Source organism: Leptonychotes weddellii, chromosome 12 (genome assembly GCF_054177405.1).
Source record: "Leptonychotes weddellii isolate Sample4059 chromosome 12, ASM5417740v2, whole genome shotgun sequence".
Lineage (NCBI taxonomy): Eukaryota > Metazoa > Chordata > Mammalia > Carnivora > Phocidae > Leptonychotes > Leptonychotes weddellii.
In genome coordinates this window covers 51,929,335-51,946,101 of record NC_138380.1, presented here as the reverse complement: position 1 = coordinate 51,946,101, position 16,767 = coordinate 51,929,335, and the positions used below count along the sequence as shown (strand labels likewise).

Sequence of the window (16,767 nt, the reverse complement as noted above, 5' to 3'; positions counted from 1 at the left end):
TCCAATAACATTTAGAATTTTCCTAGGTATTCCAGATAATAACATAGAATATGTGGAAGAACTTGAAGTTTCCAGTATGGAAAAGAGAGATAATATTCTACCCAGGAAATCCAAGATAATCAATTGAAAAGTTACTAGATTTTATAAGAAAGTTCAGTAAATCAGATAGATACAAGATAAAATAGGAAAAGCAATCACTCCTTGGCGTATCAGCAGGAGGCCATTAGAAAATAAGATGGAAAAACCTCAATAACAGAAAAGAACATAGAGCATGTGCAGATAGCCTTTAAACACATGGACATCTGTCTGGATTATTCATATAAACAAAAACTTGAATATATAGTGAAATATCCCATGTTCATGGATGAGAAAATAGATCATTAAAATGTTAGTCCTTTTAAGATGAATTTATACATATGAAACAATTATATCAAAATTTCAAGAGGAGCTTCTTTTGGAACTAGAAAAATATTTTTAGATTTAATATAAAAGAGAATGAATGATGAAAGAGTCAAGAAAATTTTTTTAAAAAGGAGAGTAACGAGTGAAGGGACTTTAACTCTACCAATATTGAAATATTATATAATAAAGTTTTAATAATGTGAAGAGCATGGTAGTGTCAAATATGTAAGAATTAAATGTGTAATAAATAAGGCATTCAAAATGAAAAAAAAGGAAGATTTGTTTGATAAATAGTTCTGAAACACATCTAGAACGATGAAAGTCAAATGCAAAAAAAAAAGAAAAAACCTGATAATAAATTACATCAAAAAAAATAATAAAAGTTATGTAAGCAAATTCTCCAATTGTGGGATGAAAAGAACCCAAAGCTCAAAAACAAAGGACCAGTTTACTAGATTTAAAGATCTAAAATGCTCCAAATTCTGCCAATCAAAAAACAAAAGCCCGTAAACCTTAATAGTAATAAACAACTAGATAAAATATTTGCAAGATAAATCAACAAAGAACATGAACTTAGCATTGGCAAAACTGGAAATACACATAGCTAACACTTAAAAGTAATGTTCTCCCTTACTAAAAATCAAGGAAGTAAAAAAAAATTTAAGAAAACAACATGTTTATTTTTCAAAACAGGAGATATTTTCAATGGTAAGAATAGCCAATACTGAATACTTTCTTATGTTTATTGAAGTCACTTTGGAAGTTAATCACTTAGCAAAGTGATCTACTAGGTTAAAATGAATGAAAGCAAGTTTCATATAACACTTTTTCACACTTAGAATTATTAAACAAACATTCATTAACAAGCAGACAAAACAACAACAACAACAACAAAAACAGAAACAAAAAACCTGTACCAAATTTTCACTAAAATGCCACTTCTGTACTTTTTAACTGGTCAGACCACCACCTACGTGAAAAATTAACTGAAGCCAGATCGGACAACCTCCCAGAAGCAGGACCTCGTACCCTAGTAGTCAACTGCACACAACTTAAAATCTTTAACCAATGGTTGGCCACAGGACCATTTTGGGATCAAGCATTAGGCATCATTTTAGGGGTAAAGAGTAGAGGCCTTGCTGATTTCTTACTCTACATTCATATAAGTATACAGAGTGTCCCTAGAATGTTTTAACTAAATCATTTTCCCTGAAAACTTTTAATTCACTAAGCAGTTTAATTATCCTAATTAGGGCGCCTGGGTGGCTCAGATGGTTAAGCGTCTGCCTTCAGCTCAGGTCATGATCCCAGGGTCTTGGGATCGAGTCCCACATCGGGCTCCCGGCTCAGCAGGGAGCCTGCTTCTCCCTCTGACCCTCTCCCCTCTCATGCTGTTTCTCGCTCGCTCACTCTTTAAAAAATAAATAAAATCTTAAAAAAAAAAATTATCCTAATTAACAAGCTACCAATTTCACCAAAAAAGCTAATTTCTGACAATTATTATGTTAATTCCCATATTAGTTATTGACTGAGACATAAAAAACAGAAACACTTGTATTAGCCACTGATGGAGCATGGACTTCCTGATCAGCAGGCTTTCTTTGGACTTTTGTACTGTTGATAAGCAGCTGGGTTATCGCTTAACCTAACAAAACCTGCCCCCCCCACCCTATATAAAGTAAATTATAGACATTTAACACTATGTTAAATGTCTCTTTCCATATGACCCCTCCTCTTATTATTGTGTCTTCTATATATCCTGTATTCTTATCTATGGAAATGACTGGAATTACTACACAATTAGTTCAGGTTATATTCAGCTTGAGTCCATCAACACGGATTCTGGTAAATCGCTACAAATGTCAAATTCTTCAAGCCAAAAGGAAATCTGCAGTTTGTACAGAATGACAACCACTTCTCCCTTTAAAATTTCTTGCCATCCTCTGCTAAGAAAGATTATCTTAAGTATTTGATGGTAGTCGAATCTTTCGCAATCTCAGCTTACTTCACTAGGCTTACCACATCACTCTGGGAGCCAAACAAGGTCAATGTATAGTCTATGGCAAGGTCATCTACACTGTTTATGATGCCACAGTTCTTCGGCAGTGACGCCTGCCCATCCCCCTGCCCCAATCACTCTCCAGCAAGCCTGGATATCTGCCAGCAGCCATCAGTGGGGAGAGGGACTAGTACTTCAAAGGTCTCAGTGCAGCTCACAAAAGTTCAGGAGGATTTACCCAGGCCAGGATGAAGACTGTGTATTTGGCAGTTATGTTTGGTTATGATGATGACATAATCCATAGAAACACAGGATTAACTGAGAGGAAATCTGGATTTAATAGCCCCGAAGCAGGCTAAAAATAAATGTAACAGAGAACTGACAATCCCTTGTTGGGGGGTGGGGGAGGGACAACTTAGTATCTCACACCTATCATAGCAGAAGAAAAGGGAGACAACAGGACACAGTACCATTCAAAAAGAACTACGCAGGATTCACACAATGTTGACCAAATATGACAGTGATGTTAAATATCCAGAAAACAAAAATGAAGAAATGAGGAAGGGAAATTAAATACTCAAAAGAGATGGTCAGTAAGGTGGTGAAGGACCTAAGGCGCTGCACAATTCTGGGGACAAGGAGCACCAAGAGAGACTCTGAAGGAAACCTTAATTCCAGAAAACTAAAAACCAGAAATCAGCTGGAAACTCATGACAAGTTTCAAGCCATTTCAAAGAAGAGAGCAAAAATGAATATGGATTCAAATTACAATTAAACATCCAAAGTCCACTGCCAATCCAACTTGGAACTAACTTCTTTCACACCCTTGGAGAAGCCTTTTGCAATTTTACACTTCATGAGAAGCCTTTCGCAATTCCTAGATAGGAAAGTCCTTGACTCCAGTAGCCAGAACCTGGCTGTGGAGAGAGGGGAAGCTATTATCAGATTTTGTGTTTATACCCACCTTGTTCCAAAAACAATATAAAAAATCATAAAAAATATAAAATAGAAACATTGTAACATGACAATAAAAATTAGAAGAAAGTGAAAGAATTCTGGCAAAAAGAAAATAAGGTAGAGCTTATGAAATAAAACCAAAAATGAATAACACACAAATACATTTTTACAATAAAATCTGGTATGAATGGTTCCCAGCCTTTTTAAGGATGAGATTGATTTTTCTAAAATTAGAAATTTTCATACCTTTAAACTGTAATCCACCCCCCTACAACCATGATAACAGTAATTGTACAAGTATCCACCAATGAATTATACAATAAACTACAATGAATTCAGTTAAGTGAAATTCTATTTTACGAGTCAGAAATGTATTCACATGAAAAGTATTAATACCTAAATGTGTAAGATATCATTTAATCTAATGAAAATATTTGATACTCAAATCAATTCATGGACTTTTCTAAAAAGTCTAATGCCCTGACTTAGCAAATCTACTCATTTTCTAAAGATCTTTGCATTCCATATCTCCCCAAATACAATGAACTTTTTTTTTTCTTATTCTCTTTTTAATTCTTATTTAAATTCCAGTTCACCTACAGTGTAATATTTGTTTCAGGTATAGAATTTAGTGATTCAACACTTACATACAACACTCGGTACTTATCACAGCAAGTGCCCTCCTTAATCCCCATCCACCATTTAACTCATCCTCTACCCACCTCCCCCTCCACTAATCATCAGTTTGTTCTCTATACTTAAGAGTCTGTTTCTTGGTCTGCCCCTTTCTTTTTTTCCCCTATGATCATTTGTTTTGTTTCTTAAATTCCACATGAGTGAAATCATATGGTACTTGTTTTTCTTGGACTTATTTCATTTAGCATTATACTCTCTAAGTCCATCCATGTCATTGCAAATGGCAAGATTTCATTCTTTTTTATGGCTGAGTAATATTCCATTGTACATATATACCATATACACCATATACCATATGCGTGTGTATGTACACACCCACATATGTATACACACACACACACACACATCTTCTTTATCCATTCATCAGTTGATGGACATTTGGGCTCTTTCCATAATTTGGCTATTGTAGATAATGCTGCTATAAACATCGGGGTGCGTGTATACCTTCGAATTAGAATTTGTGTCCAAATACGATAGAAGTTTTGAAGGAAATGTAGTGGGTAATAAACTATGGCCAGTAAGGCCTATAAGGATTTTTCCTTGGGGTCTATGGAAAAGGCTCTCTATAGTCCCCAATTATCTGTTCTCCATTCTTCCTTCAAAAATAGCCTCCCCCAGCCTCCCCAAATATTAGCATGTATACCCCCCACCAATTGCCCTTAGGTATAGTCATGTGACCAAGTTTTAGTCAATGAGATACACAGAAACAGTATGAGCAATCTCCACCAAGGAAGGGCTATGCACTTCATCTCCATCTTTATCCTTCCTGCCTGGTGGAATGGACACAGTACTGGCAAGGGTCATATTCTCAATAGAGCAGAGAAAAAGGCTGTATGGAATCTGGGGCTTTGATGAATCCATGGAAATTCTTTAGTAGGACTCTGACTACTGGACTTGGTTTGTAGAAGAAAACAAAAACCTCTTTTTAAGCCACAGTTAATTTTGGATTTTTGCTGTCATATGCTTTCAAGTCGAATTCGTATTAACACATTGTCTTTACCTGTCAATAATTTTCATTTCTTATATTTAGCCTGCATTCACTCTTAGATTTACACAATCTGAATGAATTTAACTTATGTCCTACAACTCTGCAGCCTTGTTTCTTGCTATTGTCCTTAGTTCTTTCTGTATCTTTCCTCTCACCCTAGGCATTTACTCTGATAACAGGCTTGCCAGTCTGTCATGACTCTGCCTGACTGCAACTGGGGCCAATAGCTTTTTAGATTGTCCATATAACTGATGTACCAGGATTTGTTTTCAAATTATTCCAGGTTAATTCTTCAGTCCTTCCTCACCCCCCACACCCACCTGGGGTCTTTCCTTGGCTTAGTTTCCATCCTTGTTTTGCTGGAGCAAATCTTCAAGTAACCTCCATAGAAAAGTTCATAAAAGTTTATAAATTTGCCAAAGTTCAAAAGTAACCTCCTTAGAAGTTTCTGAAAGTCTGAAAATAGCTCTATTTTACCATCACACTCAATTGCCACTGTGACTAGCCTAGAATTTTTCCTCAGAACTCCAGAGGCATTGTTTCACGGCATCTAGGACCAAGTGTTGGTGAGATGTCTGACGTCAATGTGATTCATTTTCATGAATCATAAATATGACATGTCCTCTGCATCCCAACTTTTAAGCTTTTTTTTTAATTCCTTGTGTTCTGAAAATTCGGGTATGGATTTTTTTTTTTTTTTTTGTATCATCCTGGAAATTCATTGGGTATTTATAATCTAAAGAATTCTTGTGTTTAAGTACTGAAAAGTTCTCTTTGATTTTTTTTCATTGCTAACCCTCCCCTCCATTTTTCTCCATCCCCTCCTCTCCCCTCAGAAATCCTACTGGGTCGATGTCAGGCTTCCTGCATTGATCATCCATGTTCTTTTTTCTCATTCTTACCATTTTTAAGATCTTTCTTCTCTTTTTCTGATTTTCTTAATTTCATCTTCATAACTATTGAATTTTTGCAGGCATATCTTCAAAAAAATAATTCATTTTTGTTTTCCATTGTTCCTTGTTTTATAGTTTCCTTACTTCTAGATGCAACATCCTCTGAAATTTTCAGGACGACAATTAGCTTCTTTTAAAGTTCTTTTTCCCTAATAATCTGTGTTTCTTCTAAAGCAAATGTTTTTGTTTGAGTTGTTCTTTCATGCTGCTGGTTTTATTCATAATTTTTTATGATCTCTGGCTGATGTTTTATAAAGAAAAACATTGGAGGGTTGAATTTCTAAGATAAAAACTATGAGTCTCCTAGGTTGTTGTTTGTATATTTAATTTTATGGCTAGGTCTCTCACACAATGATGATGCCTGGCTCAAAGCTCAGTGCATATAGGCAGAACTAGTCTACTGGCAGGCTTCATATTAGGATGGGCAGTAATGGAGAAGGCATTTAGGCTGGGGCGAGGATAGAGCCTCCAAATGCAATGAGGAGGGTTTTATACTGGAAGATTTAATTTTATACTTGCAGTTCATTTGATTTCTTTAGAGAAATGGCTTTAGGGTTGCTTTATTGTTACTGTTTTGTCTTTGTTTTTGCCTTCAAGTTATGTATTAGGCTGCTTAGAAATGCCTGAGCTCAACCCATCTTGGGATGAGAAAGGGCGGAGAAGAAGGAGTGTTGCAATCCTACTCTTCATTCAATGGTCAGCCTTTCAGTTAATCTCCCAATTTGGCTTTCCTTCTCATTTGTGTTTTTATCGCTCCTGAGCCAGGATCATCTCTGTTAGCTCTGCTATATAGTTCAGACTTCCCTTTAGTATGGCATTCCCTCTTGTGTATTCTGGGCTGCAATGATTTACTTTTAAAAAATCTGTCGACAGGGTTTTATCTTCCTTGAGTCTGCTAGAAATTTACTGGCACCTGGGTGGCTTAGTTAGTTAAGCGTCTGCCTTCAGCTCAGGTCATGATCCCAGGGTCCTGGGATGGGCCCACATCAGGCTTCCTGCTCAGCAGGAGCCTGCTTCTCCCTCTCCCCCCCCACTCCCCCTGCTTGTGCTCTCTCTCTGTCAAATAAATAAATAAATAAATAAATAAAAGAAATTTACTGGAATCTTTTTCAATAATTTTTCTCCTCCCACTCTTTCCATTTTATGAGTTGATTTCTATGCTATCATTATCATATATTGGGATTTCAGGAGGTAAGGGAATAGACATGCTTGTGCTAAATCTACCACCTTAAACCAGAAGTATTGTTCAGTGTTAAATAAAAATGGAAAAAAAATCTTACATGTCTGATAAACATCTATCAAAATCATTCATTACTGGATTAAAAATTTAATATTTCTTTTCTATTTCATTTCTTTGCATATATATGCCTTTATGTATTTATTTTTTATGCCTTTATTTGTTGTATGACTTCTGTTTTATCTTTTGATATTAGCACAGTGAAATAACTTGCAGCTACTTTAAGTCCTTGGGAAACAGGAGGGATGATAACTCAGTTAATATTTTTAAATGAATTTTGGCACAACTAATTATGTAAAAATTTTGTTATTGAATTTATCATTTTGTTCCTGAAGGGAAAAAAAATGCTTAAGCACCCTTTAAGTGTACTTTTAAAAAATACTAAGTGAAAGAAACATGAAAATAAGTATCATCACGGTATAGTTACTAATTCAGTGGCTCCTGATGCCTAAAAGCCAAATCATGTGACTCCATCCAGAGCCTGAGGAGCAATAGCAAAGGAAGTTCCAGGTCTATATGAAAATACTTCAGAATATCAGTCTAGATTAAACATCACATGGTATAGTTAGGAGCATATTTTGGGCTTTGCTACTTAAAAAAATCCACTGGATTTTCAGAAGCACATTTTTACCCAAAGCCACTGGAGTATAATATGTAATGAAGAGGATTGTCTTGACCTGAATGTAATTTCTTCATATTGTTTGGAAGCGTTTACTGCACAGACCACTTACACTTGATTTTTACTAAAATGTTATTGTCCTTAAAATACTTGTGGTTTTTAAGAGTGATTTATCAAGACATTTTGGGGTATTTTGTATTCTGCCCAGAAGGAACAAAAACAGAAACAATTATTTCATTGGTTTCCCATATAATTTCTATGCATTTACATATACAACCTTGGAGTTGTGTTATTGTTTAGCATGAGTCCACTGTCTATTTTGGGATTCCCTCCATCCCCCAAATTTAATGAGACTCTTCTCTACTTTGGGCAGTGACTCATTTGTATTTATGGATTAGCCTGTACTGGGAAAAATGGTCCTCTTCAGAGTGACTAAAGACTACATCCCTCTTTCTACCCAAATATACTGTATGTCTCCCAGACATTTTTTCTACCCCTGCAAGAAAAAAGGAGAGGTAGAATCTTATCAATTATCATTTTACTTGTGAGTTGAGCAAATGAGAAACTTTCCCTTCCTGGGAGCATTAATTAAGGAACCTCAAACTGATTTCATGGTGCCCAGCAGACAATCCATCTCTCTTTCTCTGTCTCAAATGAAGATATAATTCACATATCATAAAATTTACCCTGCTGAAGTGTACAATTCAGGGATTTCTTTTTTAGTATATTCGCATAGTTGTGCAGTCATTGCTAACTCCAAAACATTTTCATTACTCCCAAAAGTAGCCCTATTCCTACAAGCAGTCACTTCCTAGATACCCACATACTCCTCCCTACCCCCACCCCTGGCAACTACTCATCTACTTTCTATCTCTATAGACCTGCCTATTGTGAACATTTCATCTAAATGCAATCATTCAATAATTGTCTTTTTTGAATGGCTTATTTCACTTACTATAATGTTTTCAAGGCTCACCCATCTTATAGCAGGTATGAGTACTATATTCCTTTATATTGTCAAATAATATTTCATTGTATGGATGTACCACATTTTATCCATTCATCAACTGATGGACATTTGGGTTGTTTCTACTTTTTGATTATTATGAATAATGCTGCTATAAACACCCACGTGTAACTTTTTTTGTGGATCCATGTTTTCTTGGATATATACCTAGCAGTAGACTTGTGGGGCCATGTGATAATTCTATGTTTAACTTTTGGAGAAACCTCTAACACGTATTTTTTATATTTCACTATATCGAATAAATGGAGTAATTTTTTGTAGTATTACCAAAGAGAAAATAATTATAAGCATAAATCTCATTAAGACAGAATTTTGCAAATGAAAATGTTTACTTGTTTTTTTCTCCAATCTGAACACGAGAATCATGATGAGGCTCTGCCAGTAGGTCCATTCTCTTCAAATATCTATAAGTAAATATACCAGAAAGAGTTCTTTAGCATAGGACTTTCTGAGGACAAAAATAGAATCAGTAAAAAAAGCTTAAATCCTTATTTAGAATTAGACTCTGAATATATTACTTGGAAACATATATCATGTTTTACCATTTGCGTATGCTTATTCATCACAACATATAAGAAATATACAATTTTCAATCTTCAATTCTTCCCCACATGGAATGGGTAATAATACTTATTCTAGAATAATGACAAGAGTAGTCTCTGTTCTGTCTGGACTTTTTTTTCTTCTAGGTCCTACTGATAACTTTCAGTGTTTTATGTCTCTCCTGCCCTGAGCTATTTTTCGTTAACACATGACTTATTTTCAGAGGACTTATTCTCCATGTCTACTTTTATACTTGCTTGGATTTCATTTTAAGTACCATGATTTTCTAAAGAGGATTCTTTTTCCGGGGAGGGGGGGTCCTACAAAATTCTTGCTAATATAAGAAAGGCTGGTCACACTCTATTAACATGGCCCCGAAGCTCGTCAACTCCTCTTCTTTGAGCATTCTTCTTTCATTAGGTCTCATTCTTGGCCATCCTGTGATGAAATTGATAGCCTCTTGATGAGAAGAATGACATGCAGAATATGGTCCCAGGTGAAAGCATACTGTCCACTGTATGAAAGTAGAGGTGCCACATGCTTCCTGGGTAATGTTATTAAATCATGTTATTGAATACTCTCCCTGGCTATTCAAAGATGAGTTCCTAATTCATCATTTTGCACTGAGTTTCCTTGGCTAAAAGGAGAGGGATCAAAATTTCTACATGACTTAAATTTATAGTTGTCTTTAAAACCAGTGCAGGAAAATAAATAAATAAATAATGCTTTTAGAATTGAATGCTGCCCCGAGCACATTTTAAAATGTTTTCTCCACTTTTGTTCTTTCAGAGTCAATGCCTGTATGATTTTTTTTTTTTCTTTCACAAGGCATCAATATTCTTAGCTTGAGGACAGGGTCTCTTATGGTAAAGGAGAAAAGATGTGCCTCTAGCCCTGAAAGAGGTGTCTGTGGGATGATGAGAGAATGGAGGAGGGAATTTTCCCTCCCTGCTATAAACTAAAGAGTATTGCTGAGTATACTTTCGTTGAAGATAAATCACAACTGTAAAATGGGAGAAAAATCTGCAAACTTACTGTGCACCGTAGTGGTTGTACGATGTACGTTAATGTAACAGTACAGATGGTCTTTACAAAATAGTGGGTTTTTTTACTCTTTTTTACTGTTTTTGTGGGCTTTTTTGCACCCCACTATCAAATCAAGGATAAAAGAATCATTTGCTTTAGTGACATCTACAGGCACTTTCAGAGAAAAACATTCTCAATTCTTGTAACTGCACTTGCATTGACCTAATCAGGAATGCCTGTATAGATTCAGACGGATGAGCAGTAGTCTTCATTATAGTCGTGCATAGAAGGCAGACCTTACTGTAGTTTCAGTTGAGTCTTAAGTGCATCCATTTGTCTCCACAACTAATCTTCATCAAATGTTTAGTCAACTTGATTTCCCACACTCCCATTCCATCCATATTTGTTCAATAAAAACTTCATGTTACAGTTTGGGCTTAATACTGTACTAAAACAATGTGAATGTCTCCCATTTGTTTGTGTATGCTTTGTTCCACTCACATAAATTGTACCTTTTATGGGATTTGACTGGATAGGGGAGACTGCTGAGTTCTCATACACACACCCCTGCTACCCTCCCTACTTCCTACACTGTAGAAACTTGTGCTCCTGTTTCAGGATACTACTAATGGAAAGGGTAATAAAGTTTTTGGAGGAAGAGAGGCTGGATTACCAGAGTTTGAAGCTTGTAGGAGCCCACTGGATTGAATAACCTTGAGGAGCTTTGCCCAAGACTACCTGTCACTTGCCACATCTGAGTGACCCCAGTACGAGTAAAGCTGTGGAATAGTGGGTACCAGATCAGGCAAAGAGAACAAGATGAAATGGGTTAGCCAGAGAGAACATCTCTCACAGCAAGAGACTGCACAGTGTCAGAGATGGGGGAGGGGCAGGGTGCTGATGATAAAAACACCACAATGGTGCCCTATTAAAGAAAGAGCCAGCATTAGGAGCCTGCCATGCCAGAGAGCACATGACCCCTGAGTAAGGTCTCCCAACAGCACCAGCTAAATAAAGACTCTCTCTTTTTTTTTTTTTTTTGCCCCACATGTCTTACTCCTCTGTCCCATCCAACTCTGAAGGATCCAACAGCAAAGAATGGCAAGTCAGGAAGATATGAAGCAAAAAAGAGAGAAGAGTCAACACACCCCTTCCCAACGTTCTGGGTCAGGCCCAAGGGAAAGGGAAAAGCTCTAAAGTGGATATGACAAGTTCAGTTTAGATCAGACTGCTCTTTTAATACCTGAAAAATGAAACTGAAAGTGACCAGAAAATATCATCTAGGCATGAGGAAGGAATATCTGACACAGAAGTTTTCAAAAATGGTAGGAAAAAAATAAAGCTATTTTCTAATCTTATATTACTGAGTCCTGACCATTTCGTCGATCCAGTCAGAATTTTACTTTCTACTATATTTTCTTTTTAGATAATAAGTCAGCTAGTTTTAGAAAGAGATTGAATAAAAAAGGGGGATATTCTTGTCCATGTTCAAAACTCAGGAAAATATTCCAAAAGTTATAGTTATTTTAAGGTATATTTTGCATATTTATGGTTTTAAATTTATATAACCTTCATTTAAATTTTTCCTCCTCATAATAATACTTTATATAGAGTTTTGCCTCTGTTCTATGAGAATAGGAGAGCAAACCTCAGGGACTTCTCTTCAGGACTTGTTTAGTGGGACTTAAACCAGACTTTTTTTTTTTTTTCAATATTTTATTTATTTATTTGTCAGAGAGAGAGAGACAGAGAGCATAAGCAGGGGGAGTAGCAGAGGGAGAAGGAGACTCCCCGGTGAGCAGGGAGCCTGATGCAGGACTTGATCCCAGGCCCCTGGGATCATGACCTGAGCTGAAGGCAGATGCTTAACCGACTGAGCCACCCAGGCATCCCTAAACCAGACTTTTGATCCCCCAACTCTCCCACTCCCAAAAATGAGGCTTTTATTGTCTGATCTCCATCAAGTTTACTATCAGTGTCTGAAACTCTATGCCTTCTTGGAAGGTTAATTTATCTTTGCTGAAGATTCTTTTGAGTTCCCTACCCCTCACCCCCACGGGGAAGTTCCCATGGCTAGAAAGTACTACTGTGTCTCCAGATGGCTTTTCTAGGAGACAGTCTTGCAGACTGACTTAGACTGATCAGACCTGAGGATTTTGAAACTTCACAAATATTTATCAGAAGGATTTACAGATGCTTGGTTTTTATAACTGCCTGTTGATACAAATGCCACATCAGCTGCCTCAGAAATAAAATGGATTACTCATCAGACAGGAACACAGATGATGAAACACAAAAGATTCACTAGTAATTACATAACCCCCTGTGGACCATGGGACAATGAAGGTAAGGGTCCAAGGAAAGGTTTCTGGAATTGTTTTTTCATTCCAGGCAGGATGGATTACACAGAAGGATAAGGATACTGAAACAGAGAAATAGGGGAGGGAGTCCTTTCAAAAACCAATTTACTGATAACAAAAACCAGGAAGTAGTGGTGTGTGTTGCACGAATATGCACTTCCTTGTTCCTTGCTGCACCAGAGGTCCAGCCACACCACTGAGTCATCTAATAGCAGCCACTCTCCTATCTCTCACAATCTCCCATCTTCCCAGCTTCTTCCATTAGAACTCAGACAACCCTTGAGACTCAAGGACACAGTACAGAGGGCAGAGAAGGATTTTTGTGTGCCTTTTTCTCTTGCCTCCTTTTCTCCAGGCAGATTATTGCCCTACCCAACACCACCATAAGTCAAGAAAGCAGGAGCCAGTCCAGTGCCTGCTGGGGAGGTGCTGGAGTGTGATTAGGGTGCAGCTCTAGCTGGCCTGTGAAGTCAAGTATTAACAACATGAATAAGCAAATCTCTCCACCCCTAAGCATTTCCTCCTCCCATCCTCCTACTTTGTCCTCCTCAATATCCCAAGGGCTTTCCTAAAAAAGCTCTCCTAGAGAAAAATAAACAACTACTACCACCCTAGCAGGTAAACTCATCAAGGGGGTCCCCTCACACATCACAGTCTAAGGGAGCGAATATGCTCTGGGAAATATGAACTCAAAAAGAAGAGCAATGTGGCATCTTAGGAGCATAATCATTACAAGCAAATTATGTATAACATTTATGAAAGCAGAATTAATAGAACACACACAAGATTTGAAAGTAAGCATATAAAATATCCTTAAAGAGACAGAGAGGATCCTGGAAACCAGACACAGGGGGACTGGGGTGAGGGGATGGGAGAGGGAGTCATAAAAAAGTGAAGATGCTACTATGAAAAAGAAAAGATTTTTTTAAATAATTTAATAGATTGGTTGACTATTATGAAAGATACAGCTGCAAAACTAGAAGATTAAATGAAGGAACTTGGCCTATCACAGGTGGTTCCGTATATTCCTCAAAGTATTGCTTAATCCATTTTAAATAATCCTCTGTCCAGGACAATCTAACATAATTTTCTCTTTTCAGAAAACCATTTATTCTCCTATTCAAGTCATCATTAAACTACCTCCACTCATATTGCTAAACTGAAACCATAACATACCAGGACCCAGTATCTACATTCAGACAGAGGATTGCTTCAGTTTTATTTAAGATCTGGGGCTGGTGGTGGATGCCTGACTACATTTGTGTAAATCAAGCCTCAATCTTGGTGACTGTCTCCAACCTAAAATGGTTTGGCCTCTAGGCTTTCATTTCTAGGGGTTGAAAATGGTTTGGCCTCTAGGCTTTCATTTTTAGGGGTTGAATGACCAAAACCCTGTATCCTGCCTTGCCCCACCCTGCCAAAAAAGATGGCAAAGATATTGCTAAATGGATAAAAAGAGAAATAAATCCCTTTCCAGTAGGTACCCTGCTATGTAGAGTAAGATTTGCCATGCTTAAAGAAACATTTATGCTGCTACTGTATAAGGATCATCCATTCAAAAATGATACAAAATGGACAACTTTAAGAATCTGAAATACTCCTTTTTATATCAGGTACATGAATAAATGTAAACACATATTTAAATGGACATATTCTTTTGGTCTGGGGGAAAATAATTTGGATTAGGACTACATCCAATTTCTACACAGAGCCTCAGTACTAGTTTGGGATGTCATAACAGGCAGGGTCCTCCACACCTCAACCCCACCACCTACTACTACAGGTATTGTGAAGAATAACTATTTGCATTATAAAATATTTTTCCTGAGACCACAGAATTTGAAATTATGCCTCCAAAATTTATGGCATTGGTAAGATATGTAACATGAATTCCCAGATCAAAAATGGGACACTTATTTAATTCACACTACAAAAGTCTACTCAACACCTACAATGGGCCAGGCTTTTTCTTTTTTCTTCTTTTTTTTTTTCTTTTATTTTTTTTCCCCCCCGGAAAGAAAAACCTCCATATTCATGAAAAAAATTTTAGGTTATTTGGAAGAAAGATTTTAGTGAAAGAAAATCACTGTGTTAGTTGTTTTTAAAATCAGAACTATAATATATGACAGCACTGGCTTTCAATGTACTAATTTTAGTAGTCCCTAATCCCCAGATAATGATAGCGCCTTAAACATAGAAATGTTTTCCTCTAGAAGAAAATATGAAATATACTGGAAAAGTACTAAAATATAAGTCTTATGTAAGCAATTAATAGGAAATGTTGTGAATCTGACTTAGATTTAATGCTGTCCTTCTGCTTCTTTTTGTAAAGTACAATTTACAATCATATATAAAATAATGCTTTTGTTATATATGGACAAGTGGGCAGAAGAAACCACTTGGTCATATGATGTCCCTAACAATAAAGCCTATAAAATGTTTATATACTATATTTAAATGGTTTATATAATTTTGGAAAGAGAAGAAAAGACACAGAAGATAAGGATTTAATTAGCTTGTGGGTTGAGTAAAATTCAAGGGCTAATACCTCTCCTTGCAGAAAGAGATGATTTTCTGATGACATCATCCATTACAACATGCAGGATATAAAGAGGACACTGTAGTCATTAGCCATGCCCTATAAAGTAGAGAGACAAGTGTCTGCTTCATTAGCTCATCATCAAGTTTTGGCCTTTAGTTAAAGATGTTCGACGTTGGCTATTTAAGGCATTCACCAGTACATACTTGGCCTCAAACCTCCTCACTTGGCTTAAAATCTTAAATTTCTTCTTTCTGGCAACTAAAAACATTAAATAAGAAATGAAAAAGTTGACAGGAGGAGGAGCAAGATGGCAGAGGAGTAAGAGACCTAAATTTCGTCTGTCCCAGGAATTCAGCTAGATAGGTATCAAACCATTCTGAACACCTACGAACTCAACAGGAGATCAAAGAAAAGAATAACAGCAACTCTCTGAACAGAAAAGCAACCACTTTCTGGAAGGTAGGACGTGTGGAGAAGTGAATCCAAGGAGATATTCGGGAAGATAGATGGCGGGGAAGGGGGCCTCCGTCAGACGCTTCTGGCAAGTGATAGAGCTGTGGAGCACAAAATCAGAACTTGTAGAAGTCTGCTCCGCTGAGGGATGTCGCTCCAGTGGCTAAGCAGGGGGTGGAACCCTCCCGGGACAGTGTGGTCTCAGGACCCTCGGGGTCACAGAAAGACCAGGGGTGCCTGAGTGCGGCAGAGCTCTCAGGTATCAGAGTGGGAAAGCCGGCTGCAAAGACAGAGCCACGGCGTGGGCTCTCAGCTCGGGGTTGCCATAAACTGTGATCTGCAACACAGTCTGGCCACTGCTCCTCCAGCAGGGACCCAACAAGCGGCAGATCCGGGGAGACTCCCCTTCCTCCCCCGGGAGGAGTGGTGCGGGAGCACACCGCAGGGATCTGCTGGGTTTGGAGACTCCACACGGGGTCGTGTGCCAGAGATAGAAACGCTCGGTCGGGTGAGCACGGAGTGCGGCCGGAGACCGGGGAGACGGGAGTGACTGACTGTTTTCTCTGGGGGCGCACTGAGGGGTGGGGTCCCGAGTTCTCGGCTCCTCCGGGGCAGAGATTGGGAGGCCGCCATTTTCATTCTCATCCTCCAAAGCTGTACGGGAAGCTTGCAGGGAACAAAAGCTGCCGAGAGCAAACCCGAGCAGATTACTTAGCCCAGACCGGTAAGGGCAGGGCAATTCCGCCTCAGGCAAAGACATTTGGGAACCACGGCAACAGGCCCCTCCCCCAGAAGATCAGCAAGAACAGCCAGCCAAATCCAAGTTTACCAATCAATGAGAACGGCAGAACTCCAGTGCTAGGGGAATACTGCATATAGAATTCATGGCTTTTTTTTCCCCTGATTCTTTAGCATTTCAAAGTTAATTTTTTAATTTTCTTTTTTTTTCCTTTTTCTATTTTTTT

General features: G+C 37.7%; 1 long non-coding RNA gene across 2 annotated transcripts in view; it reads right to left on the bottom strand.

Annotated features, from left to right (window-relative positions):
• The window catches only part of LOC145716410 (uncharacterized), a 79,167-nt gene that overhangs the window by 40,799 nt on the left and 21,601 nt on the right, over positions 1-16,767 (bottom strand). For both annotated transcript variants that reach the window (XR_014139046.1, XR_014139045.1), the window contains exon 3: positions 9,211-9,282. This is a non-coding gene — a long non-coding RNA (uncharacterized LOC145716410). The remainder of the gene's footprint in view (positions 1-9,210; positions 9,283-16,767) is intronic.